The following is a 26,124-nucleotide window of genomic DNA, read 5'->3' on the forward strand; positions in this document are numbered from 1 at the left end:
GCTTGTTTTGTTGTTGTTGGTCTATGAAAGAAAATAATCTGTGAGAACAGTGTGGTATGAAGTTATCTGCTCAGATCAGCTTCACAGAAATCTAACATGGATAAAGGTTCCCTGCTCCCTCATAAACCATTTACATAAGAGCTGTTTATGACTTCTCAGCATTGCATATAACCACTTCAAGCCCCAGCTCGGCCATTAGACCTTACTTCAGCTCAGCAGGTCTGGCCGAAACAACACTTGGCAATGGGTCTCTGGGGAAAACGGGGCCTCTGTAAAACATGGTGATAATTTGGTGGCATCCTCACTCAGGGTTAGCGCTTCCTTCCTTCCACGAAAGGGTGCTGTGCTAATACAGGTGCTCTGATAGGAAATAAAAACCACACCTGCATCCCCAGTGAACAAGAAAAACCCTGCAAGTCCCCTCCATCCCCACAGCCTTCAGACACAGCAGTGCACTTCCATCCAGCACAGCAAAGGGGCTGCTTCCAAAAATCAAGCACCATTTTCTTTCTAAAACTTCGGTTTTTCTGGAGCGTATATGTGTGTGTGCATGCACACATCTCTCCATCAGGACAGCCTATGTCCCAAAGCACAGCGGCAAACCACTCATCTTCTATAAACTTTGTCAAACCCAGACCAGAGAGGCTGGTACCTGAAGACAGGAAATACCACCGCCGACTCCATGCTGAGCAGCTCTGCAACATTAACCAGACAGGGATGATGTTATTGTTTCTGTTCATGCAGCCCAGGAGAGGAAGCAGAAAGCAAGAGCCAGGAAGGAAGGGTCAGATCCAGCAGAATGATCACATTCCCCGTACTGAGCATGAGATTCAGAATAAGCTTTCTGCGAGCTTTCTCTGTGGCACGCTGAAGCCAGGCCTGTATCCCTTGCACTCTGCAGCACTGTGTCACAGCCTTTCTACTTTTCTCATAGCTGATGTACACAGTCAGGAGACTGCTATCACCTGCCAGCCCATAGCTCCTGGGACCACAGGGCAAGCAAGGCCCCGCTGGTCAGTGCTGTAGGCAGACGGTGCATCACTACAGCCTGTTAACAAGGAGGCATGTTTTCTATTCTCCCATCTAGCACTTCACACAGCAAGTCCCCATGGGCATGACCCTCATGGTGCTGTAGGAGAACTCATAGAATCATAGAATCATTAAGGTTGGAAAAGACCTCTAAGATCATCGAGTCCAACCGTCAACCCAACACCACCATGCCCACTAAACCATGTCCCTAAGCGCCGCATCTACCCGTCTTTTAAATACTTCCAGGGATGGTGACTCAGCATGTCCTGTAAAGGTCCTTCATATAGATAAGAGAGATCCAGAAGAAATAATAATTATTTTAGAATGCCATTTTATACCTATCTGTTTTTTCCCATGGTCTTTTGGTTGTTTTCCAATGATTTTGGTTTGTTTGGGATTTTTTTTAAGAAATAGGTTAATATGAAACTGCTTTTTCAAACCTTCAACAGTTTAATTCTTTTCATTACATAAAATTGTTTTTTATTATTTTGACCCAGTGTTTCTCTCTCCTGTTCACAGAGAAAAAAATCCATTCTTTCACAGATTTATGACTGCAGCTGATCATGATTCTGCAACATGCTTTCTATCCCTCTCCTATTTTTTTCATTGATCCACTATCTTACTTAATATTTACTGTTACATTTCAAATTCACCCAGTTGTCAGTTCATTTTTTATATTATTCTGAATGCCTCTATCTCCCTCTTCCCTCGCAAAGACCAGTTCTTAGACTACGTCACACCCAAAATTAATTTTCTCTAGGTCGTGTTGTTTTTTTTCTGGGCTGTTGGAGTCCTTTCAGCAAAATCCAATGATGCTGAAGATTATGCTATGAGATTTTTTTCGTAGTGAAGGGCCCAAAACTGAACACAGTATTCGAGGTGCAGTCTCACCAGTGCCGAGTAGAGGGGGACGATCACTTCCCTACTCCTGCTGGCCACACTATTTCTGATACAGGCCAGGATGCCATTGGCCTTCTTGGCCACCCGGGCACACTGCCGGCTCATGTTCAGCCGGCTGTCAACCAACACCCCCAGGTCCTTTTCCGACAGGCAGCTTTCCAGCCACTTTTCCAGCCACTCTTCCCCAAGCTACCTTACAAGGTTTTGCAGAGAGCTTGTCACCAGTAAAGGAAAGGAGAGACATGGCCTCAGGAGGTCCCCCCACACCTGGCTGAGTGAGAAGATGTGCGACAGTTGCTCCAATACCTCCATCTGGGATGGCACCCTGTGGCAGACCATGCCAAGACCAGCCAGGATCTAGCATCCAATGTCAGCCTCTTTGGAAACCTTTGTAGAACACTACTTTAAAACACCATATTGTGCAGTCATTAACCTAGGCCCTTTCAGGATTTATCAGCAACCCCATACCTTTCCTTCAGAAACTTTTCCAGAAGATCTGACTAACCAGGTCCCTAAGCTTGCTGGGATGTTCCTCTGCATTTGGAGGGCAGAGTAGTCAAATATATTTCACAGCAGGGCTCCCAAAGTGCGAGTTCAAGTCTCGCTTTGGACTTGACCAAACTGTATAATGGGTCAGGGCTGGCATGACTCTTCAATAGGCTGTTGACCTCAGAGACTGGCAAGCCTTACTGTAATTGTCTTAATGTATGAGTTTATGCTAATAACTAAACCTGGCCAGGTTTTAAGGCTCAGGCCTTGACATGCAACTACAGTGTAATTGTTAGCACAGCTCTTGACATAGATTTGGCCAGCCAGTATTGCCCCAGCACTTCAGGGAACGGGAGCAGTCCTCCTCCTGTGCTGACAGGCAGTACAGACAAGGCCACTGAGGCTTTCTGGTGCAATGTAGACAGGGTCTGCATGTACTTTTATACCCAAGATGGAGTCCTAGCCCATTTCATTTTACTGGTGAGGATATAACTGATGGGAAGAGGCAGAATGACTTGCCCTTGCTCTGCTGCCCTACTTTCTCGTCTCCTCAGCTCCCATAACTCCATCTTTTTCTCTTCATCCTCCTAAAACTTTCTTCCATTTTCAGATTTTCCTCCCTAGTAGGATCAAATTCAACAAAATCCACTCCAACAGTTTCCTCCACAATCATAAAAAGCAAAACAAAAAAAGCAATTTCCTTCTGGGGTTTGTCCTTAGCACTGCTTTCCAGGCACTCAGTCACCCAGTATCACCTGATCCTTTCCGTTCTACCATTAGTTACTAACACCTTTAGCCTCACCACCCTATTATGCTAGTTTGGTAGGGGTAAATTGAATGGCAACTAAGTTGTTATTCTTTTTTTTCCTGTGAGACAGTCGACATTCCTCTCTCAATTCTTCCTGGGCTTCAGAGCAAATACAAACTTGCCTGTGATGTAATGCAAGGCCTTCTTTCCTCCCCTGCCAATCCTGTTCTCCTAAACCTGTCTTACGGTTTTACATCAGACTGCAACAATTGTATGCAGTCAACACTTGGATAGTAGTAAAAGAGCTTTCTTGAGGAAACGCAACAAATTTCCTGGCTGATGAGGTAGAATCTTCTAAGCCATATATTAAACTACCTCCTTATCTCTACCAGCAAAATATCCTACCTCAAGCTTCTGTTCAGCTTTGTTTTCTTTCAGCATGGATCCATTTTTTCAGTAATAGCAGATATATACAATATCTGACATGCAATGGAACAACAGTGACATCCATTGGCTAAAGTAAACCCAAGCTAGAACTGTTCCTTACACAAGAATTCTTTTTAATGGAAAAAGTGTGTTTGGCTGTGCTGGTTTTGGCTGGGATAGAGTTCATTTTCTTCACAGTAGCTGGTATGGGGCTATGTTTTGGATTGGTGCTGAAAACAGTGTTGATAATACAGGGATGTTTTCGTTACTGCTGAGCAGTGCTGACACAGAGTCAAGGCCTTTTCTGCTTCTCATACCACCCCACCAGCGAGTAGGCTGGGGGTGCACAAGAAGCTGGGAGGGGACACAGCCGGGACAGCTGACCCCACCTGACCAAAGGGATATTCCATACCATATGATGTCATGCTCAGCATATAAAGCTGGGGGAAGACGAAGGAGGGGGGGGGGGTGGTTGGAGTGATGGCATTTGTCTTCCCAAGTAACCATTACGCATGATGGAGCCCTGCTTTCCTGAAGATGGCTGAACACCTGCCTGCTGATGGGAAGTAGTGAATGAATTCCTTGTTTTGCTTTGCTTGTGTGTGCAGCTTTTGCTTTACCTGTTAAACTGTCTTCATCTCAACGCACGAGTTTTCTCACTTTTGCTCTTCTGATTCTCTCCCCCATCCCACCAGGGGGGAGTGAGCGAGCAGCTGTGTGGTGTTTAGTTGCCAGCTGGGGTTAAACCATGACATTGATGTAAATTGTTCTACTACATTTTTATGTAATCTATAATTATAAGTGTTTTAGGAGTGTCATAGAAGTTAAGCTAAGTTTCACATTCTTCCCTCAGGTCTTTCCTAAGAAATGATCAGTAAGCTTGTCTTGCCTAAGAAAGAAATACAAACTGAGTGCCAGATATCTACAATTTGAGAGAGATGTCATTTTCTGGATATTGCAACACTGAAACCTCAAAAGGTCAAGCAAATACTAAAGACATCTGAAAATATTTGTGAGTTACAGATAAAATTATTTGTGGTCTTTATAGCTTGGTAGGTACTGTCTAAAGGCTAGACCCTAACTCCATTCTGAACTGAGGAAACCAAACACCTCTTCCCCCCCCCCTCCTATTTTTTCTTTTTTTTCCTCCTCCCTTCATCAGAAGACATTTTCTTTAGTAGTTTCAGTAGCTTTTCTAGGAAATTGCTGTAAGCTTCCCACAATTTGAGAGGCTGTTGGCATCAAAACCGGTCACAGCATTCCAATCACACTTGCAGCAAGTTCTAAGGACAGAGGTGGTATAAATTTCCCCAATTCTGCTGGCACACTCAAAGATATAATGAATTATTTGGGATGCAGAATTGTGCTGGGAACTCATGACTAGGAGGTTGCCCACCATGATACTCAACTATCTTTTTCATGTTGCCATTCCACAAGGATATATAAATCAGTCCACGGCACCCTCCATCACTCATCATCTTCTTCACCGTGCCCCAATCTTCATGTCATCAGCCACTTTTATCTGTAGCAACATTTTTTTTTTCTTCCTGGTAGGATATTAATATAGTGCAGGGTTAAAATACAAAATGCAATTGTGACTCCTCACTGAGTTATAGCCAAGTGTTGAGGTCAACTGTAATCCAATTCTTAATCCACCTATACTAAGAAACTAGAAAACTGCAAACATAATAAATGTTGCAGGCTACTCCATCATATACTTTTCAGAAGCTCACTGTTACATCTTTGTTATTGACCTAGCTTTCATTAAAGCAGAAGAAATTACATTTGCTTTGCAATGTCTATTCTCCACAAACCTGCATTCATTGGTGGAATTACGTTATTCTTCATTGTTGTCTGAGGCTTCATTAATCTACTTGTTATAGTGTAGGCTTTAATTATTCTGGCTAGCCTGTTAACCTTTCCTAGAGTTTCGTGCAACACTAACTTTCTTCATTTCTCTTGTTTGGAAATTCCATGCTGTTCTAAGACTTACTAAAAATCAGCAGTAACATCCTAGAGAGTTTTTTAGGCAGCTTTTATAAATTCCTTCTATACAATTGGATTCCCCACACAAATACTAATTTTTTTTTTTTTTTTTTTGAGAGAGGGAGAAATCCCTGCAGTAGCTGTACTTCAGCATTCCTCACAATTCTTGCTTTAAATAAAAAGTATATCCTCAATCATGACATAAATGAATATTCTTTCCTCTCTCTTCCTCCAAACACAGAATAGCCCTCTGGTTAGACCCTTCTCTGTCTTGCTTGCAATAATTCTAATTTTTGAACTCATCAGACCAGCATAGAGCATCATATTCTCTCTGCTGTTTGCTCTCTAGTTATTCATCATGGTTCTTGAGCACAGTTTAATGTACAGTTTTGAACAGGCAGTTCATGGCTGAGTACTGCTGTAGTGCATATTGGAGAAGGACAAGCTATGCTGTCAAAGTCCTTTATCAGATGACACTGTGCTTGATTTATTTCAGGAGTAGCTTGTATGGAAATCTACAATGACTACTGCATAATGGAGATGATAAATCACCTGAAAATATTGGTCTTAGAATTTTTAGGGACAATATATTGTGTATGATGAGAAAGTGAACTCCATTTGCAAGTTTCCCCTTTTTTAATTTTTCAAGCCTATTATGGGTTTAAAAGAATTTCACTATTTATCCTTGGTAATCCTTCGACTGACAAGCTTCCCTACTAATACCTTGTAGCACTGGAGGTAAAGAAGTGACAAAAGTGACTCCCACAGTTATTCCAACTTCTGTTCCAGTGTTAGTCTTACTCCCCACAGTGGAACAAAGGAATGGAGCAGCTGACTTCTTAAAAAAAAAAAGTAAAATCATTATCATTCCTATTTTTTACTAAGCCTTTGCTACTTTTTACAGCTTTAGCTTTTATTTTAGTAAGAACTTCTACTGCTTCTTTCCTGGTGGTGTGTCTGAGGAGTTGATGTCTGCTTTGGCTTGCAACCATTTCTTTCTCGTTCTCCCTCAATATACAAAATTACATGCTACCTCATTTACCCAAGTGTAATATTGGTTTGCCTTGAAACTGGCAGTATCAACTGAGGTTTGAATAGGACACTGTTACTCAACAAAGAGGACAACAGATCTATCTGCAATATGACAGTCAACGTAAGACTTGCTAACAAATACAACCTTGGTAAAAAAAAAATTGGCTATGGTTTATACAAGCAACCAGAACACTCTTATTCTTAACACAGGATTTAAAAAGTTTTGATCTTGTGTTGGATTCTAACAGTACGCTCCCAGTTTCAAGCAAACAATTAATCAAAGATTTTGTACTAAATTCCTATCAGCTGCTCACATGCGGTCAGCAAGTTCAGCCGAGTGCAGAAAAGTGGAAAGCATGCTGTGTGAAATGCTCCATTATGTCAACTTCCTTCCAGAGGAGATTAAACAAATGTCCTATTTACTCACTTCAGGCAGATGAGACAGAAGGGTTTACAGTATTCACTAGGAGGCTTGAGGAAAGAGGTAAAGTAGGAGAAGCACAGAAATAAAGAAAAATTTAAAGGCTTACTGCTCCATAACCATCCCCTTTCATTTTGGAATGATTTTTTTTTTCTGGAGAGTTGTATTTCTGGAGAGTTGTGTCTCATTTAAAAGAAATCAGCAAATTTAAAACAAAATACTTAGATGTCTATAGAGATAGGCTAAAGCTTGTTGAAAGCTCAGTTAGGAGTACAAAAGCTAGAGGAGCAGTTTTGTGACTCGCGCCTTTTCCTTTCATAAAAACCTGACAGTTATCCAAAACAAAGTGTTATAACCTGTTCTACCCAAACCTGTTTGTTTAGAACCACAAGTAACCCGGCTAGTATCAGTTAGGAGTGTAACAGAAACACAGACATCTTTCCAGTTTATATTTTAGCTCTCCAGCCATGTCAAAGGAATCAATGATTTGCACAGCGCTATTTGTATGACTGGTCTGTTACATGGGACGAAAAGTCTGTTTACAAGTTCCTTACTAAGTGGACTGTTGTGAATGTTGATTTAAGCCTGTCAGTGAGAGCATTACTCGGAGAGGGACAGATGATGAGCAATGTCCTCCAGCCGACCACATTCAACCTACACCGATGACACCTGAACCTGGTGTGAACCTGGATGTGGCTGAGGATCTTTACAAAGTACATATGTATTTGAAGGGAAATCACAGACATAGCACCTCCTCTCTGGAATTTGTTTATTTGGTTCCAAAAATCAACAGGCTGCTTGAATAAGGAAATAATACTCCTAACAAAGATCATCCTTCAGACAAATCTTCAAGCTGGATCATTCCAGCCTTGCATCTTCACTCAATAATACAATTTAGTAACACACTTACGAGCATGCTGCGGTGAGAGATAACTAGTGCAGGCAATAAGCGTTCTCTGGGTCTACTTGGACTAAGCTTCTTTCCCATGTTCAATGAAACGTGCAGAGATTCAGCACGCAGTGTAGTCTCCTGTAGCTCTGTGCACTACCCTGCATTGCAAGTGTGGGCGGAGACCTCCCCAGACTCCAACACCATCAGGTTCAAGAGGAGATAAGTGTGTTCTTAAGCACCAGGAACAGTTTTCTGAATCAGAGCCAGAGAGAGCAGCCAATATCTCCAAAGAGTCTGAGGAAACTCTCCTAGTTAAGAGAAATGTGCTTTTAAATGATTTTTAATTTCCCTGATGCTCTCTTTCACTCATCCATTTCCTACTTAGGAGGATATCAGGATGAGAACAAGATTTTTATTTAATGAGTTCATCTGATCCCTCTCTGATCTCTCAGCCTACATTAGTAATCCCTGGTATGAGGAAAAACAATAACTTTTCCTACAACTGGATGCCCTATTAAAGATAAGCTCATGCAACACAGCAAGGAAAAAACATAGATGTTCTCTAAACTACGTTCAAGTGTCTAAAAGGTGGGAAAAGACTTCCTGATTGATATACAAAAAATAACATTTTATGATTCTACCTTTAATTGAAGCAAATATAACAAATGTTTAGTACTCCCTGTAGCTACACTTTTAAAAGCTTTGCTTCTAGACTTGGTATTGATTTACTTGTTCCACCATTTTCACATAGGAGAATGCTAAAAGCAGGATGTTTATTTTTGCTGTACACCCTCATTTTCCCCTATCTTTGAAATGCTCTCTAGCAACATGAGAGAGTGTAATTACTAGATCAAAGAAAGCCAATATCCTTAATCTAATTAATAATTACATACACCACTGAGGAGAAAATTACGGGTGAGAATCGTGAAGCAATTAAAGGCACAAAACTCTGATACACACTAAACTTCCAAGATTAGAAACCAAGTAATGTTACCTCATTGCTAGTGTATGCCAGTATTTCTATAAACACAGACAGCCTGACCTGGAGCCCACAGAGCTCAGCAAAAGGTTTTCTTGCAGGGGTCAAGCAGATACCGAAACAGGCTTTTGGGCACTGCTAAGGCTGAACAGAATAGAGCATGTATTATCATCTTTGGTCCAGATCCTCAAAGAGCATCTAGGAACGTAATTCCTACCAGATCCCTGTGGGAATAAGGAGTCAAAAGAGGCAATATCCTAAAAACTTTTTCTGATCCAAGGCCTAGATCATTTAATCTCTCGGGGAAGAGTTTAGGATTTACTTCAGGAAAGCTAAACACACAGAGAAGAGCACCGCAGGACAGGCTCTCTAGTGGTCAAAGCTTTCAGCTGCGGAAGGCATGAACGAAAAATCTCCCTTAGCTCAAGGGCACAGGGTCTCTTTTTCATTTTCCAGTGTTTATCACTTTGCCAGTTCATCAGCAGTTACTTATGTTTAGAGCACTAGGCTTTGGGGAACTTCCACATTAGGAGACTATGCAAACAGGCAAAGCTCTTTCATTTCATCTGGCAAAAGAGAGGCTAGGAGCAAGTGCTTGAAGAAAAAAGGAAAAGAACAAGTGCTCCTCTCCTCTGTGTACCCTCCAGGTTTCCAGCAATTTATGGCCAAGGGAATTCTGTATCTATGCCTTAATGGAAGGAAGCGATATTAGTGTGACTAATTGCTTTTAAAGCCTGACTTTTTGCCTTCACAACCTCCTGTCTTGTGAGGTCCTGCAGTTTACTCACATATGGTGTGAAGTAAACTGCATTTCTTTGTTCTGAACTTGCTACCATATCTGAAGACTATTCTTGAACTGCAAGAAGTAGCATGAAAAAGGTGAACTGGCTTCACTGGTTCCACTGTCTTCTTCATTAGCTGCCCTAAATAAGAAGCCTACACTACCATTTTAGTCACTACAGTCTCCGTAGCATGGATCTCATCTCAGGGGTTTTGTTAATCACAGCCTCGGACATTTATTTCTAGAAGCCTTCTCGGAGGCCCACTCCTGCAACACCTGAAGCAGCAAAACCCTGCTGTGTGCTGCAATGCCCTCTGCTCCTACAGCAAAGGCTGGCTGTACACTGTCAACTGGCAACCAAAGTGTAACTGCAACTACAACATGCTTAGTCCCAACCACCCATTAACAAGCTGACATGGATTTGAAAAAATCTTTCACCTAACTCAGTTTTTAGACAAACACGAGCCATACACTCAGCATGCCTCAGGCACATCTCTTGTCAAATGCCACTTCCTTGATGTTTCTGTCCCCACTGACAGGTTCTGCTCATAAGCATACCAGGACAAACGCCATCTGCTGTAAACAAGGACCAGCATTATTTACACTGAGGTAACTGAGATCGAAGTGTATCATTTCCACATACCACCAGAGCAAAGATATGATATAGTTTATTTTTATGTGGTGTCAAGTCTTTGGAGTCAATTAGAGTCATTACTATTTACAGATGTCAGAAAAAGAAAAGCTGAATGAGGATGTTTGACAAGGTCACGGGAAAGAGGATGATTTTGCATGCTGATATGTCTAGGGAGAAGTATGTCTTTATTCCATAATGAAAGCCCTGTCAGTAGAGTCATGGCTGATATAATGAATAGAAGTTGCAGAGGCTGCTGGTGACTACAGAAAGGATGTGACCACAAAGATGGAAAGAAGGAGGTCAATTAGATGAACCCAAGAGAGTTCAAAAAGGGCAAGCAATTGAAAGCACTCATGCATGTTCACTCATACAGAACATTTTTAAGGAAAAAGTCATTCTACAGCAGATAAACTGCAAATCCTGGCAGTGGAAGGCTGTTTTTTTTCCAAGTCTCTTTCTCCTCCTACTGCCGTTCAGTCAGGCAGTTTCAGTTACAATACAAAGGTTTTAAGACATTGGCACCAGGGCTTCTTACAGTAAGTGAAAACAAGTTCTTCCATTGACACCAGGGGTTAAAGATTTAATCCACAGGGTGCTGGTATTGGCCAGGCTCTTTGCCCTTGCAGTTTCACAAACAGGCTTACCTGCAGGCTGTCCCCACTATGAGCTCCCATTCTCTGCTCATGTGAACTCTCATGGCCCCATACTGAGAGGAGAGACTAATTAACACATCTGTTGAACAGTTAACTATTTTTCTGGCAATTTCTCAGTTTATTGATTTGACTGAAAGCAACTTAGCCTTCAGTAGCATGAGGGTTAGAGCTTATGCAAGGGTAATAGTAACATTTCCTTCAGAGAAAGCATCTCCCTTTACCTTCAATCTACCAAATTCCAGCCTCCTTATGTGAAGTTTGGGAGGAGACTGATGAGTAAAACTTACATTTGTGGAAAGTATAAATATCAAGAAGTCAAGTTCCAGTAGGGCTTTCAAGGGCTTTCACAGAGTCTTAAGCAGAAAATAGTTCTTCAACTTTACAGAAAAAGACTGAAAGGGGGAAGTGTGATCACTCTCAAATTGTTATCCTGTCCTTACAGCATAACGGGGACAATTCCTTCAGCTCAGACTCAACAAGGTGAGGACGTTCAGTATAAAAGCACCGAGACTGGCACGCAGAACAGAGCCCGTTGAAGCTTCCCACTTGAGAAGCAAGACTTAAGCTCAAAGTAGGAGCATATATCAGTCTAGATATACTAAGAAAAAAATCTTATGCAAGGGTATGAACTTTGGTAGTACAGTATGTGGGAAGAAGAGGGAAAAGCTATCAGGGCACTCCAACCTTAGTAGCAGCCAAGAGCAAATGTCCTCTGTAGAACAGTAATGAAGTATGATGAAAGACAGAAGCAAACGCAGGATCTGGGAAATACTACTGAGGCTTCACTGATGTTGCTTACAGGGCCAGTTGCTTATGTTCAAGGAAGGTATTATCTCCCTTGAACCAATACATTAGAAAGCTCTTCAGCTTTTCTCATACATCCTTCCTGGAGAAAGGACATAAAAATCTTTGTCTTAGTCTTAAAGCTACAATACAGAGCAGAAAAGATGATCATGAATAAGCTTGGGTCAGAAATGTGATGGGGAATTTAGCCATCAAATCATTGAGCTTCAACATAGAACTTGATAACTTTGTCATATACTCCAATGTTTCAGGGGGCTACGGACATGTGTCAGGACAATTCAAAAGTGTGTCTCTTTCAGAGTGTCTACATCCTCCCACTAACACACTTTAAGGTAAATGAAAAATCATATAGTTGGTGCTAGCATCACACAAACTTAAAGTTAACATGCACCTCAGCAAGGATCCCCCTCAAAAATCCTGTTTCTTCACTTATTTATGTCTATATCTAATCCTTAAGATTCATCCTCATTGGAGCAGATGTCCAATGCTACTCTTGCTGATTTACATTTACAAGGCCTCCTTAAGTCTGGAAAGTGCCAGAACTCTCTTGTTAAAAAAAATTCAGGATGTGAACACATACAATGGCCTAATTCATGCTGGGAGTACTACCTAGCTCATTATACTATGGCTAGTAAGTCATGCTTAGGGAAGGGCTGTAATGGTCTTTTTTTTGTTTGGTTTTTTGCTTTTTCCCCCCCTCAAAAGTTTGGTTGGGGGGTTTCGTTTTTTTTTTCCCCCCTCCCCCCAGCCTCCAGCACTTTCTGATTCTGGAACAGCCTGAGCCGGAAGTACTATATTTGTGCTTAAAAAGTAAGAGTTTTTTCTGTGGTTAGGAAGATACTTTTATACTCACTTTTTTCAAAGCAGCTCATCAGAGGAATGTTTGCAAACATCCATTGCTGCCCGCTATTAACAACAAGAGAGCAGGCTTGTTGGGTAAAAATCCTGGTCTGGGAAAGTGACTGCTCTGTTCCCAAGCACTGCCCTTCTCTGCTTTTTACAAATAACATTCCCCTCATATTTCCTCTGTATAGTGTCTCTTCATAGTACTTCTGAAGTATCAAGAAAGGGTTTTAAAAGAAAGTACAGTTTCTGCCACCAAAATTCCTCTTGGGGAAACATAGAAAACAAGCAATACTGCCTTTTTGTAGTGATTTTCCTAGGAGACTTGTTACCTCACTTTCAAAATTGAGGAATATCTGTGAAAGAGTCTTGCAAGACCAAATAAGACCAATTGTTGGGGGGAGACTTGAAGCTCAATTGGGTTACAAAGTGCATGAAGGCTTGGCAGTTAATATGGTTATTGATTTATGACTAGGGTTTTTTTTAATTTTTAATTATCTCATAGACCTCGAAGGAGAACAGTAGGACCCAAAAATGTTTAAGAGAAAGAAGAAAGGTGCCCTTGACAAGACCAAGAACGTTGGATATTTCACACAAGAGAGATCTGAAGGGGAAAGTATCATGGATATGTGGCACATGAGGTCTGAAGTCAGCACAAGCCAGACAAGCATAGTGGCATTTAGCCATTGAAACAACCAGTTTCCCCATAAGAAGTATTTTTATTATTTCTTACTGGAATTTGCTCCCCACCCTACAAGCCCAGCAGATCCCGTTATTACTTGAGCATCAGGGCATATTGCCAGGTCAACTTTCCCAGGCTTTTCTAAGGGAGGTTAGTTCCTGCTCTCTTCGAGTCCTAACAAGCAGAAGATAAAGTGTATCTGCTTAAAATAATTAACAACAGGGTGTTTTATTATTATTATTTTAAAGCTATCAAAACAAAGTTAAGAATGGATTTTGTTTTTGTTTTTTTAAGAAAGCTTTACTTAAACAGACACCAAGGAATGTTGTTCTCCATAGAGATTACACAGGAGGTCAGACTACAGGACAACAGTCCATTTTGACTTCAGCTTTTACAAACCAAAGAGAGCTGAATCAAACACACACCTAACATCAGTGGTGGACAAAGCAGAGTTACCTGCCCAACTGCTTGACTACAACCACATCACTTACCATGAAAACAGGTGCTTCGGTGCTCCCACCCTACCCCATTCCCAGTTAGATTGTACTCATCTGATTGTTAACAACATAAATTTTTCCACTGTGAACTGCCACATGTGCTATCCACAAGAGGGTCATGTCACCCAATAGGATGATTCTCTATCCATAGTTAACTCTGCCAAATGAAGTACACTGTTTATTAAGCTCCTGAGAAAAGAGCTGTGTTTAAAAAAAACAAAACAAAATTAAAAAAACCCCGATCTTTAAGTTTTTTCAGCATAAGGATTGGATAAATACTTATTACATTATTTTGTGCACCAACCGAGACTGAAAAATATATTCTAGCAAACTTGTTGTAAGAAAAAAATATTGTTGTCAGTCCTCAAATTAAAATCCCACCCTAGCGAGACAGTGTTGTCTTCAGGGCCAGTCTTCAGAATAGCAGGGTCCGTTACTTATTTGGCAGTTAGCAGTCCACTCCATTTGTAATTTAGCCATTAAGTACTAATTAAACACTGACCTAAAGAGAAAATGGGCCTGAAGGAGACAACAAATCTTGGGATCTCCCATCTGTAATATGTTAGTGGTATTATGGCTCAATTAGTTTATCCTCACTGGATTCAGTAAATGAACTAAAAGTATCAATACAGCATTTCAAGATGCACTGCTATCAGCTCAAACTGCTGTGAAACTTGCCATGCTGATTTAATCACCTTGCTGCCGTGTGATCTGTTGAAGACATTGCATCAGCCTTCACTGCCCTTTGAAGGCATGCAACATAGCAAGACCTTTCAGGAACTCTTCCAAACATATTACAGTGACTCAGATCTGCACTTTTAACAGAGCTGACCATTAAGTAAACACCCAGGTTTCAGCTGTACACCAAGGAAACAGCAATAACTGCCTTTAGAGTCACACTTTTTCCACAAAATAGATTTCAGAAGCTGGAAGTGCTTGAATATTCCTTGTTTCCTGGTACTTGTGTTCTCTTTTAGTAGCATCCTAGTATAGAAGTTGATAATCTAATGTTAAAGAGCCTAAATAAAATAGTTTGTTATAACTAAGAGTAAGATTATGAACTGTCTTAAGGGTTTTTTTTGACCTATCATCCAAAGGGCCATGTTAAAGAACTGGATTTAGCAGAAAGTTTGGAATTTTAAAATCGTCCGAATGCAATTGCCATCTTGAGTATGACTTTGGGTGAAATGCCAGCACTACGTTTTGTCAAATGGAAATTTACTAGGTTTGTCTGGGACGAGCCCTTGTAGGTCACGTGAAGTATTTCCTTTCCGGCCTAGGCTGCTGGAAGCAGCCATGATTTTTCCTGTCATTTTCTAACAATGCAAGTAAGCAACATGGATTACACTCTGGTTGCCAGCAGTACTCCCTGTGCCCATGCTGAAATTCTTTCTCTTGGCTATTTCATATTGCTGGACAGCAAACCACAGGAACTTCAAATTACAGGAATTCTTACAGTTTATTTGCATTAAAGTCTTTTGCTCCAGTGACTTGAGGTCTGTTGTTTTACATTACAAATTACTCCCAGTTCTCAAGCCTGCTGACTCACTGATTCATACTGAATCATATCCAGTGGTTCCAACTGGTTTTTGTCTTTATGTACTACTTCTTTGCCTTTGAGTCAATTTCTCAAGCATTCTGTACAAAGAAACCAAAGACTGCTGCATGTGAACATGACCAGGATGCACGCTTACCTTACCTGTCTGCATTCAGTTCCTTTCCTCCAGGAAAACAGGTTGATTTGAACACATGAAAAACTCTGCATGTCAATTCTGTTACCAGAAAAATGTCCCATCCTGCCCCCCCTTTATTTTTTTTTAAACCCCATCCCATCAACTCTGGCACTCTCCCTTTCTTTTGATCTGCCCAGAATAAAAGTAGCCATTAGCACAGCAATATAACGCTCTGGACTATTACTCTCCAGTTCTTACAACATCAAACCATGTTGAGAAAACACTGTGTGATGTCACTTCATTTTGTGAAAAAATTGGAACTCGAATGTTTATAGGAAGAGTGACTGCAGCAACACCTTCAGCCAAATGCAGTGCTGGTTGGAACCACACAAGGCTTTCTGCAGAGCGTCATTACCTAGGCACGCAACTCCCAAATCTCTCCACTTGTCCTTCCCGAGTAGCTCCTGCCAGATGTGCCAAACTGTGGAGTTAGAGTGAGGGATCTATGTTTTTTGGAAGTTCAGAGTGGAGGTGACAATGCAGTAGAAAACATATTTCCCAGACTTTCACAGCCTCAGACCTCATACGGTCAGGGTTAGAAAGGCCCTCCATGTTCTGTGATTTCTTCTCTTTCTCCAAATGAGAGCAGGAACAAAGTTTTGTGCACACAAACACACCTCATTGTTGAGACTGGCTTTTAAGGACACCTTCCACTGGGGGACTGTTCAGTCCTTTTGTGGGACCACCTTTTATGTCCTGCCAATGAATTCAGCTAGAAATGCTGAAGAACCTAATATGAAACAGGTGACAAGAGCAAGTTTGTCCAGAGATCAGAATTTCCTTCCTTTCTTAGAATGGAGAGAAAAAGAAGTTGCTGTTTCTGATAATATTTGTAAGCAGCCTACTTCGGAAAAGAAAGAGTTTCCCTCAATGTACAGATTTGTTCTTCCAGGATATTGCCCAGTTCTCCTCTGGTCAACATTAGTCAGATCACACCAAACTCAACTTAGTATTTACAACACCACTTGATTCTCTGATGTAATGTTTGACATCACCATCACTCATTTCAATGCTCTTTGACAAAGTCATAGTAAAGGAGCATAATTACTATTTCCATTACAATTAGGAAAAGAAGAAACATGGAGTAAACCATGAAGACTGGACAGAATGCACATAGAGCTGAATAGAAAGATACCACTATAGATGCACCAGACTGAGTCATCCCTTTTCCTGTCTATCTACCACCACATGAAAATCCACAAGTTTCCAGCACAGTAGTTTTATCTGTCCAAATTCCTGACATGCATGCCTGTACAGAGAGGTGGAAAACACAGAAAGGATTACAGAAGTATCAGTTTGGCAGGGCCTCTGGAGTGCAACCTCCTGCTAAAGACAGGACTATTACCAACAAGAGATCAGATGAGCCATAATGCAAAAACCTCCAACAATGGACATCCAGAACCTCTTTGGATTGGTGACATATCCCAGGATTGCACTGCCTTCCTACTGAAGAAGTTTTTCTGAATAGCCAAGCAGAACCTGCCAAGCTGCAATTTGCTGTCACTGCCCCTTGTTGCCTCATCTGTCACTACCATGTTTCGTCTTGTCATCTTTACCTGAGAGAGGAGCTATCAGATCACCCCTTAGTATCCTCATCACCACATTAAACAAACCCAGCTCCCTCAAACACTTCACAGTTACATGTTCCAGACCTCTGTCCAACTTACTGCCCCTCTGCCAACTTCTCTCTCTTTCTTTTTCCCCCATTCCTCTGGAAATGGTGACCCAAAGCCAGGCACTATTCTAGCTGTGCCTCCCCAGCACCAGCAAGGAGAGCAGAGCCAGGGAATATGAGTTTTCACTCCCACAGTCCCACAATGGTAGAGGGCTGTGCCCACATTACAGACACAGTGGAGGCAATGGGAAGCTTTGAACCCTCTCCCCAGCCTCACAGGTGTATCAATAGAGCTTATTTCCGTAGACATTGATTTGGGCCAAAATCAATGGCCCAATCATTACTGGCAATTAGTTAACTATTTCAGACATTATTCATCCCTTTTTATTCTTCTCTTTCCTTCACAGACCTACCATTTCACGAGTTATTTTCCCCTTGTAGCATGGAAATCCATTCCCAGGGAATTAAGGGAAACAAATTACTGTCTATTATGATGTTGCAACTCCTAACCACAAGATTCAGCATCAAGAAGTAAAGAACAATTATTGGAACATCAGGGCTTAACTAAACATTTCAGTGTTTGGCAAGGCATCCTCTGAACCAACAAGGAAACAGACAGCCATGCATAGTGTGCTTATACTTGGTAGCTATAAAATATAATTTGAACAGTATTTTAGAACTTTGAATTTTAGTAACATTAGACTGTCTTTTAACATAGGTGTTGTGATACTAAAATGAAGCACTTAAAAAAAATTTTTTTTTTTTTTAGTCACTTGCTATTGTTAAAGCATGTGCTATTATAGAGTTCATGCTTTTGCATGGATCTTCAATGGTTCATGACATTTTTTGACTGACCAGATCTTTAACACTTGCTCTGGCAACCACGTTCAGTGAGAAACAGAAGTGCTGACACAGAGACCAGCTGATATCTCTTCCCATTGAGGACAGCAGGAGAAAGCCTAAAGTATTGAAGATATGAATCCCATTTGCAAGATTCGGAGGTTAGCCTGCACTCTTGGTTAGCCCAAAATAGTCCAAGCTTCAGAAGCCAATTCAGGCTTTCTCAAGAGAAGGGACTAGCTTTTGCTAGAATGAAAACTTTGGTGCCTCTTAAAAAGCTGGAATGTGGTGCCCTTTTGGATACAAGGGGTCAGGGTGGTCAGAAAGTCAGTTTTGAAACGATAGACATTAAAACCATACAAAACTTGGATTTGTCAAAATAGGAGATCAAATTCATTGACATTTACAAGCCGTGAAGTTCCCAGATTGAAAGAATATGTAAATGCAGAAACCACATATGAAATACAACAGATAAAAATCTCATCCCCATTACTACTCTTTCCATGCATCACTAAGTTTACCACCTTTTTAATATTTAACCATCCGTAATGTTTGCACAGGCTAGAGATCATTAACCAACAGCCACTGTGTTTCAGATCTGCAGAGCAGATGAGACTTCTCAGAAAGAGTCACTGGCCCTGCAGGACTGCCACCCTCCCAGGAGACACAGTCCTCTTTTTGCAGCCTGACTTCATGGTGTGGAAGAGATTTCTAATACCCCCTGCCTTCTTATAATGAAAACACACAGCCCTTGAGGGCTGGCCAGCCCTTGCCTTCTCTGACACTGTGCCACAGACAGGCTGGCACCCAGTCACCACAGACCCGAGGCAGAGCAAACATTATAGTCACACTCCATGTTAAAACCTTTCCTAAGTTGTCTATTCGGCTACAGCAAGAGACAGGGTTGAAATCTCACTCATGAGCCGGTCTCAGACCAGGCTTTCTTGTGCTGGCCACAGCTCACCTTCCTCTTGGAGGACCTGTCCCACAGCAGCAGAGCCCCAGGGCCCTACCTGCAGCCTTTGCTCCACACTCTGACCTGGCACACTGGCTGCTCTTCTCTTCCTGCCCAGGCTCCTGCAGGGGCAAACCAACATCTTACACACCAGAAAGCCTTTCTGGTTTTGCTCTACCATTTCCCCTTGTCCAAAAGGAGTACAAAAAAATTCTATAATCTCCCTTTTCTGATCTGCAAGGGATCTCCTCTCCCAAGCTGGGTTAAACACAGCAGCCCAGCTCTACCACCTACCAACACGATCCTCCCTGTCACCATTCAGGCCAAAACAGCTACTGCCCCAGAGTTTCTGCTTTTCTTTGTCTCAGGCCTTCCTTCCTCCAAGAAAGCTTTGAGATGGAACAGCTGTAGAGATGCAAACGGAAGAAAGGCTTCCACTCCACTGGGCTGTTCTCTAACCCTCTCCTGCAGGGTAGGGATGCTCAATGGCATTTTCTGTATCTTCCTTCTTCAGAGAAGTCAGAGGAAGACAATCACACTTCCCTTCCCTCCAGGCCATCCTGTGATCCCCTCCCAGCTGGATCTAATAGAGCTAAGTGTCTTTCAGCTGGTGCAGATCAGCTTGAGGGGCAGCTGCTGATCTATGGCAGACCACGTGGGGCCGGCTCCTCCTGCAGAGCCAGCCAGCCTGCAAGGTCCCAGCAGCACCAGGCCTAGCACGGCTTGTGTGGCTGCTGAAGCCAACAACAAATACTTTGTTTAGCATGACAGGTACATGTAAACAGCAATGCATTAAATCAAGCAGTCTTAAGTAGTACAGACACATCCCTCTCCACTGTATGACCATATTTTTGATGTCTACAGTGGCAAATGATTAGGTGACCAATTAAACCTCTCAAAACAGAGTGTTTCTAATTAGAATAATTAAGGAAAAAAAATAAAGTATTCAATAAATAACAGCAAGTCTTCTATAGGAGTCATCACTGAAATTGGTTTGCTGTCCCGACTTTGGTGGAAGACAGAGTTTGGTATTTCTCCCACCCTGTTTCCAGCAGAGATGTGGTTTACACTGGCAAAAGAGTTACTTAAACCAATTCCCCAGAGGAACAAATTACGCAGTAAGAATGATAGTTTCCATAGGCATAGCTCTCTGCATTATTTGCCATCAGAACAATATTCACCAGAAGCAAAGTTTTAAGCACAGACCACATTCCAGTTTCCACCAATTTCATCACTGTCTAGATGATGCTGGAAGTGAATCAGATTTACATGGTCTCAGACGGCTGCAAACTCCTACTGAGTCCACCAGCTTTTCCCAATCTGATCCATCCTGCCTCAGTGCTCCCAAAGACCAGAGTTAATTCATTACAGCTCTAGCATCATCTTTATCTAACCCCTGCCCGCGTGCCACCACTGCTAGTCACAGGTTGGCTCTAAGCAGTCAAAGAGCAGGTGCTAAAGGCACCCCTGAGAGCCTGAGGTTTCTGAACCATGGTTTGGGGTGAGCAGAGCATGGAGCAGCTGATTAGATCATTGCTTTCCTGCCCTTTACAAAGCAGCAGTTGAACCATCTTAATTTACCATGAGGTCTCTTACAGTAAAACCAATCACCAATTTTGGCTTGCCTCAAAATACTGCACTGCAAATTGCAAATGAGAACTCGCAACTCAGCTGCCTATACATTAGGGTTGAGCTGACACTTTGAGGTTGTAATCTCATCAGTCTCTGCAACGCATCTCCATGCATGAATCAGAGCACTAATAAAGCATTTTAGAAATCAAATACACAGGTTGTTTGAAGTAATAGATAAGCAAACCTTACAGTAGTCCCTGACATTTCTCACTGACCTATTTGACCCATTGTCACCCACGACCTAGACTACCAGTTTCCTGGTATTCAGATTACTGTGCTTTCTTTAAATGGTACTATTCTCTAAAGTGTTAATTTTTCCTTCTTTTAGTTTTTTATGATAAACTTACTGTATTACTTCTTGCTTTCCACATTTTTTTTCTAGTGGTGATCTCATGGTTCTTTAAATGTAATAAAATTCAGGAATTAAGGAGACCTTCTGAAGGGGATTCCAGTACATTCAATCCACTGTATCTCTGTACTATCATCAGATCCATATATGTTTTTGCTTGGAAGTTTTCAAGACTGGACTGGACAAAGCCTTGAGTGACCTGATCTGATCCCACAGCTGACCCTACCTTGAGCTGGATGTTGGACTAAAGATCTCCTGAGATCCCCTGCAACCTCGATTATTCTGTGATTTTATATCTTTTTTGTCATGGTCATTTCTGTGACATCTGAGTGTCTACTCGTGCATTAGGCAACATGAGTAACATCTGTCACATATTGTTTGTTTTCTTCTCTCTCCCCAGGGAAGAAGTAGGGGAGGGTCTGGTATGGGTAGAGTGTTTTTAATTTGTTTGTTTGTTTGTTTAGCATGCATGTTGCTATGTGTTTACAACAGAAAACTCAAGGTCAGAGTAATGTTTCATGGAATCAAAGTGGGAGGCATAATGAGTATAGTGGTCCTCAGGAATACCAGGAGTTCCTCAGACTCCCAGGTAAGAGCTTGCCTCTTACTTTGTGCTACAGGAGCACACCTGGATATGGTTTTCCTCCTGAATTTCTTCATCTCAGGCTTAGGAAGGCTTTGAATGTGAACACCAAGATCATAAACCTGATTCAGAATTCAGCAGGGAACTGGTATGGAGAGTAAGGCTATGTCCAACATGCTTACGGTAACACGTTGCTGGGGAGAGTACCATTATGTTCTGAAGATGTCTCAGCACCGATGGTTTCACACACATGTCCAAGGCTATCTGGGATAAGAAATATAAAAGGTTCAAAAACTGAACATGGGACAGTATCGGCAATTTGAAATACATTTTCACTCAGATGAAGAAAGAAAGAAGGATTGTCTATGCATTTGGCTGTAAGTACTTCATGATGGCTTCTTTTATCTACCAACCTCATCATTTACTGGCTCAAACAGAGCTTCAGGAAGCTGCTTTTGCTAATCTCTTACAGGATTATTACTGCCTGAAACTTCTCTTTCTAATAAAATATTGGTTTTAGCTCCTTACACACTTGCTAAACTTCATCCACAGGGGCTGAAATTTCCCATATCTGTGATAAATATTTTGACAAAATTTCATCCATGAAACATTGAATGAGAGAAGGAAAGATACGTTTTGCCCTTGTTAAAAATATGGGCAGCTCTTCTGTGAAAAAGCCTTGCAACCTTATTCTTAGAGAGACTGCTAAGGAAGTTGTCAGCCTTTATTCAAGACAGATTTGTTTGTTTGTTTGTTTGTTTCTGTGAAAACACACCCATATTTGAGAAAACTGTAAACCTCTGAAGAATCTCAATTCATATACACCCAGTAGTTACTATGAGGTTTCTACCTGTGCCTTGTAGTCTTGTCTGACCAGAACATGCATTCACCATCACCAAAGGTCAGGAATATAAGGCTCCTCCCAGCTTCTTTGGGCAAAGAAAAAGCAGCAAATTTCTTCTGTGCATACTAAGTCCTCTCTTCTGGAAAAATGGATGAAGAAGCTGATTCAAATGCCAAGGGAACATTTAAAGGTGCTAAAATGCCAACAAACTAGGCTGCAGAATTCTTTGTTTTTACACAGAGGCAGGGAGAGAGGGGATGGGACACACGCAGCTTGGGTGAAGCTCAGAAAAACATGACCTGTAATCCGTGATCCCAGATGACTAATTTTGCATTTGGCTGTATGAGAAAAGGCTTTTTTAATACGTCTTCATTATCAAGCAAATGTTGTTATATACTATTTGCCTAACCTTATAAAATATCTGCAAAGATTTCAAATGGTGGTTTTATGGTTAATTTCAGATCTTTGGTGAAAATGTTGAACTGGACTGAATTCACATCAAACTGGACAGAGCCCTCTCAGAAATAATTTGATCAGATGAGGTATCCACACTGATACCTACTTCTGGAGATGGTCAGTTTGTCAATTGTTAATCAATTTATTGTATGCTTGATTAATATTCAACAGGATTTTTTTTTATTGTAATATCATAATGTATTAAATGAATCTGTATCCACACCGGGAGAAAAATAGAAGTTCCATGGGAAACCTTAATTCTGGCTTTTCCTATTATTTCTTCATAATTTCTCAATAATTCTTCATCATTATTATTATTATTATTATTATTACCATTTACCATACCTTATTAAGCAACAGTAGGGAAGTTATTATCTTTGGCTCATTTCCTTTCAATAGAGAGATAATCCTTCAAAATCCTGTCTTTGCCATTTTCTTCTGTTGGTCTTTCAATAAGCACAGAGGAACAAAACCAATCAGATCAAATTTTTAGCACTCTTTTAAGATTATGACTATCACACATACATGTTATTGCCAGTCCTGACTTTGGTAGGAAGGCTATGAAATGTTTGTTAAGTTTAATTTATTGTTGACAAAAACAATGCCCGTTGTTTACTGACCAATTGACTGCTACAAATCCAAGCTGAAATATTTTCTTGTTTTGCCATGCATGTAACCAGTCGATTTGAAAGACTCTGAAAAGTGTTCTGGGAATAGCATGGGCCAAAATACTCTTTAAACACTCTCAATCAAACTTATGAAGCCACTGAATTAAGAAAAGCAAGGAAAAACAAGAGTTTCCTATTTTGTATTTAACCTGAGAAATTTTCTCTTGTTTTTCTATAAAGCATCTTCAAATAGAACACTACTAACATTTTAAAGACTAAAGAGATGAAGAGCAAGGAAATGTCATTTAAAAAGGAAACGTGTCTTGGAATTCAGGAAGTGCCAGGCAAGTTACAGAAAAACAGACAGCAGAAGTGAAGGAGCAGCTGGAACCCACGATGAACAAAGCCAGTGGAGGGGTATAAAATAAGGAGCAGGCAGCCAGGAGGTCAGAAGGAAATTCAACAACAACCTGTAGTAGTTCTGATGCTCGGTTTAGAGACCTCCAGGAATTCAGGATGGGGCTGAGGGGACCTTGCCTGCTGGGCCTTCTGTACTCTTTAAACTTAACAAATATGGCATTGGTAGGAATGATAGCAAATGACAGACATAGTGATTAAGGATGTGAATTCAGCAGAGGTAAAAAAAATTCAAAGCCAAGGACAGAGGACGTTGCTGCACAAGCAGATGTGATTAGGAATGTCCTTGGTTAGGAACGCCCTTGCTAGCACCTGAAATGCTTTAATTGTTCTCTAAGAGATGAGCATAATTATGCTTTACTTTTTAGTTAAAGTTTTCATTTTCAGGTCTGCAACGTTGCTATACATCATGGCAATAGTTATACTGCATGCACTCAAGCAGTATCGCATGGTTTAGGCATATTGTTCTTTCCATGGCTGGTTCCTACTGATTCACTGTTTACTAAAATTTGATTTCTATCGTTGTTCCAGAGTAATTTTCAGAACAGCCATTATAAGGATTACTTGTAAAACAACCAGCTTCCATCTATTTGCATAATGAACTCTTGCAGCAGCCAGTATCCAGTAACATGAAATACCAGAAGAAAATGAAGTAAAGACATTCCGGGGCTCCCTTTCACAGCCTAGGCTACGGTATGAACTACTAGTACCCTTTGGCTGAGAATCATTTGTGTCTCCATTCTAAGATATATCATAAGCTAACAAATCACACTGACATTTGTACGAAAAGATACTTCTCCTGGAATTTCCTTGAGTTCTTTCCACCCTTAAAAATTCTTAATCTCATTGAAACCACATTTAAAATTTAAATTGTATTGAAATTTTAAATTATTTATATTGAATCACATTTAAAGTTATACAATTAATTACTGAGGATGTTTTCTGTAGAAATTTTGGAATATTCATGTTTATTATGTTATTTTATAGAACTGCATAACATAGGCCACAAGGGTATTAGTCTTAATTACAGATTTGTCCCACACAAAGTGTGAAGGTCTTTGTATAAGACTTCAGAAAAGCAAATAAAATTTTCTTTTCTCGCTTCTAGAGATTTAGAAAAGTTAGGATTATTATTATTGCTATTACAATCATGATGAGAAAACATGTTAATACAGTTTTCTGATTTCTCAACTTTTAAGCAAATGCTACTGAGTAAAAGATTTTTCATTTTGTAACAAACATTGTAAGTTTTCCCAAGCTTTTGGGGCAAAACACATAGCGTATTTTTATCTGAAACACCAGTTCAGAAAGCAATGAGAAGCCACTGACTTAATCAGCAATAATATATGTAAATATAATTTGTACAACTGGAAAAAGGAAATACAGATGTAATTCTTCCTTGGACAAAGGTAAAAACAATAGGAAACGTTCCACAGTGTTGTTATTACTCTGGCTGCTTGCTGTGATGTTGTAAATTGTGTTAGAGTGAATAACAGACAAATGGATATAGAAGGTGAATGTCAGCTCCATATTTCAGGCTGCACTGTGCATTTCTATGCTAATTTCACACTTTGCAAAAGCCATTTTAAACAAGACTTTTCTAATACTGTGAACAGAAGCCAAAAATTAGTGGAACATGAATAAAACTGAAATCAGTGGTGTTATTAAGGTTACTTGCATCAGAAAAAACACTGTAAATATTGAAAGAGTAGCCATAATAAGAGAGATTTCATTATATTTTATTCTATGGGAAATGTTGTCAAATGACACAGTCCTATATTCCATCTTGCTTTAACTGTACATCATACTTCTGAAAAGATAAAAATAAACAACAAACCAAAGTGTTCTTCTTATTGGCACACTTAACAGTCACATTTTATTTTTAGTTCAGTAACTACTTAACAGAGACTATAGAGAAATAGGGCATCTGGACCAAATATTCTTTTAAAATATTTATGATTTACTCATTCAAAACTCAGAGTGATATTTTAGTTGCACTCAAAGACAGGGGATGATTTTACTATTATTATAATGACAGCAGTATGTTAGCATAATCATATTTGTATTGCTTCTAACTCCAAAGCAACGTTAAGATAGCCTTTGTTTCACCATCTGCTTAGAAAGGACAGGCTAAAAATATATTGGACAGTTTGTCTCTCCTCTGATCATCTTATAAATTGCTTCTATACAAACACTCACACCTACACCCATGCTTCTTATCTGTGCAGTTATCACACCTTGATCAAATATCACGGTGGTGTAAAACACATCTTGTGGTGAACATCAAAAATATTGT

Source organism: Pygoscelis adeliae, unplaced genomic scaffold (genome assembly GCF_000699105.1).
Source record: "Pygoscelis adeliae isolate BGI_AS28 unplaced genomic scaffold, ASM69910v1 Scaffold47, whole genome shotgun sequence".
In the NCBI taxonomy this organism is placed as follows: Eukaryota; Metazoa; Chordata; class Aves; order Sphenisciformes; family Spheniscidae; genus Pygoscelis; species Pygoscelis adeliae.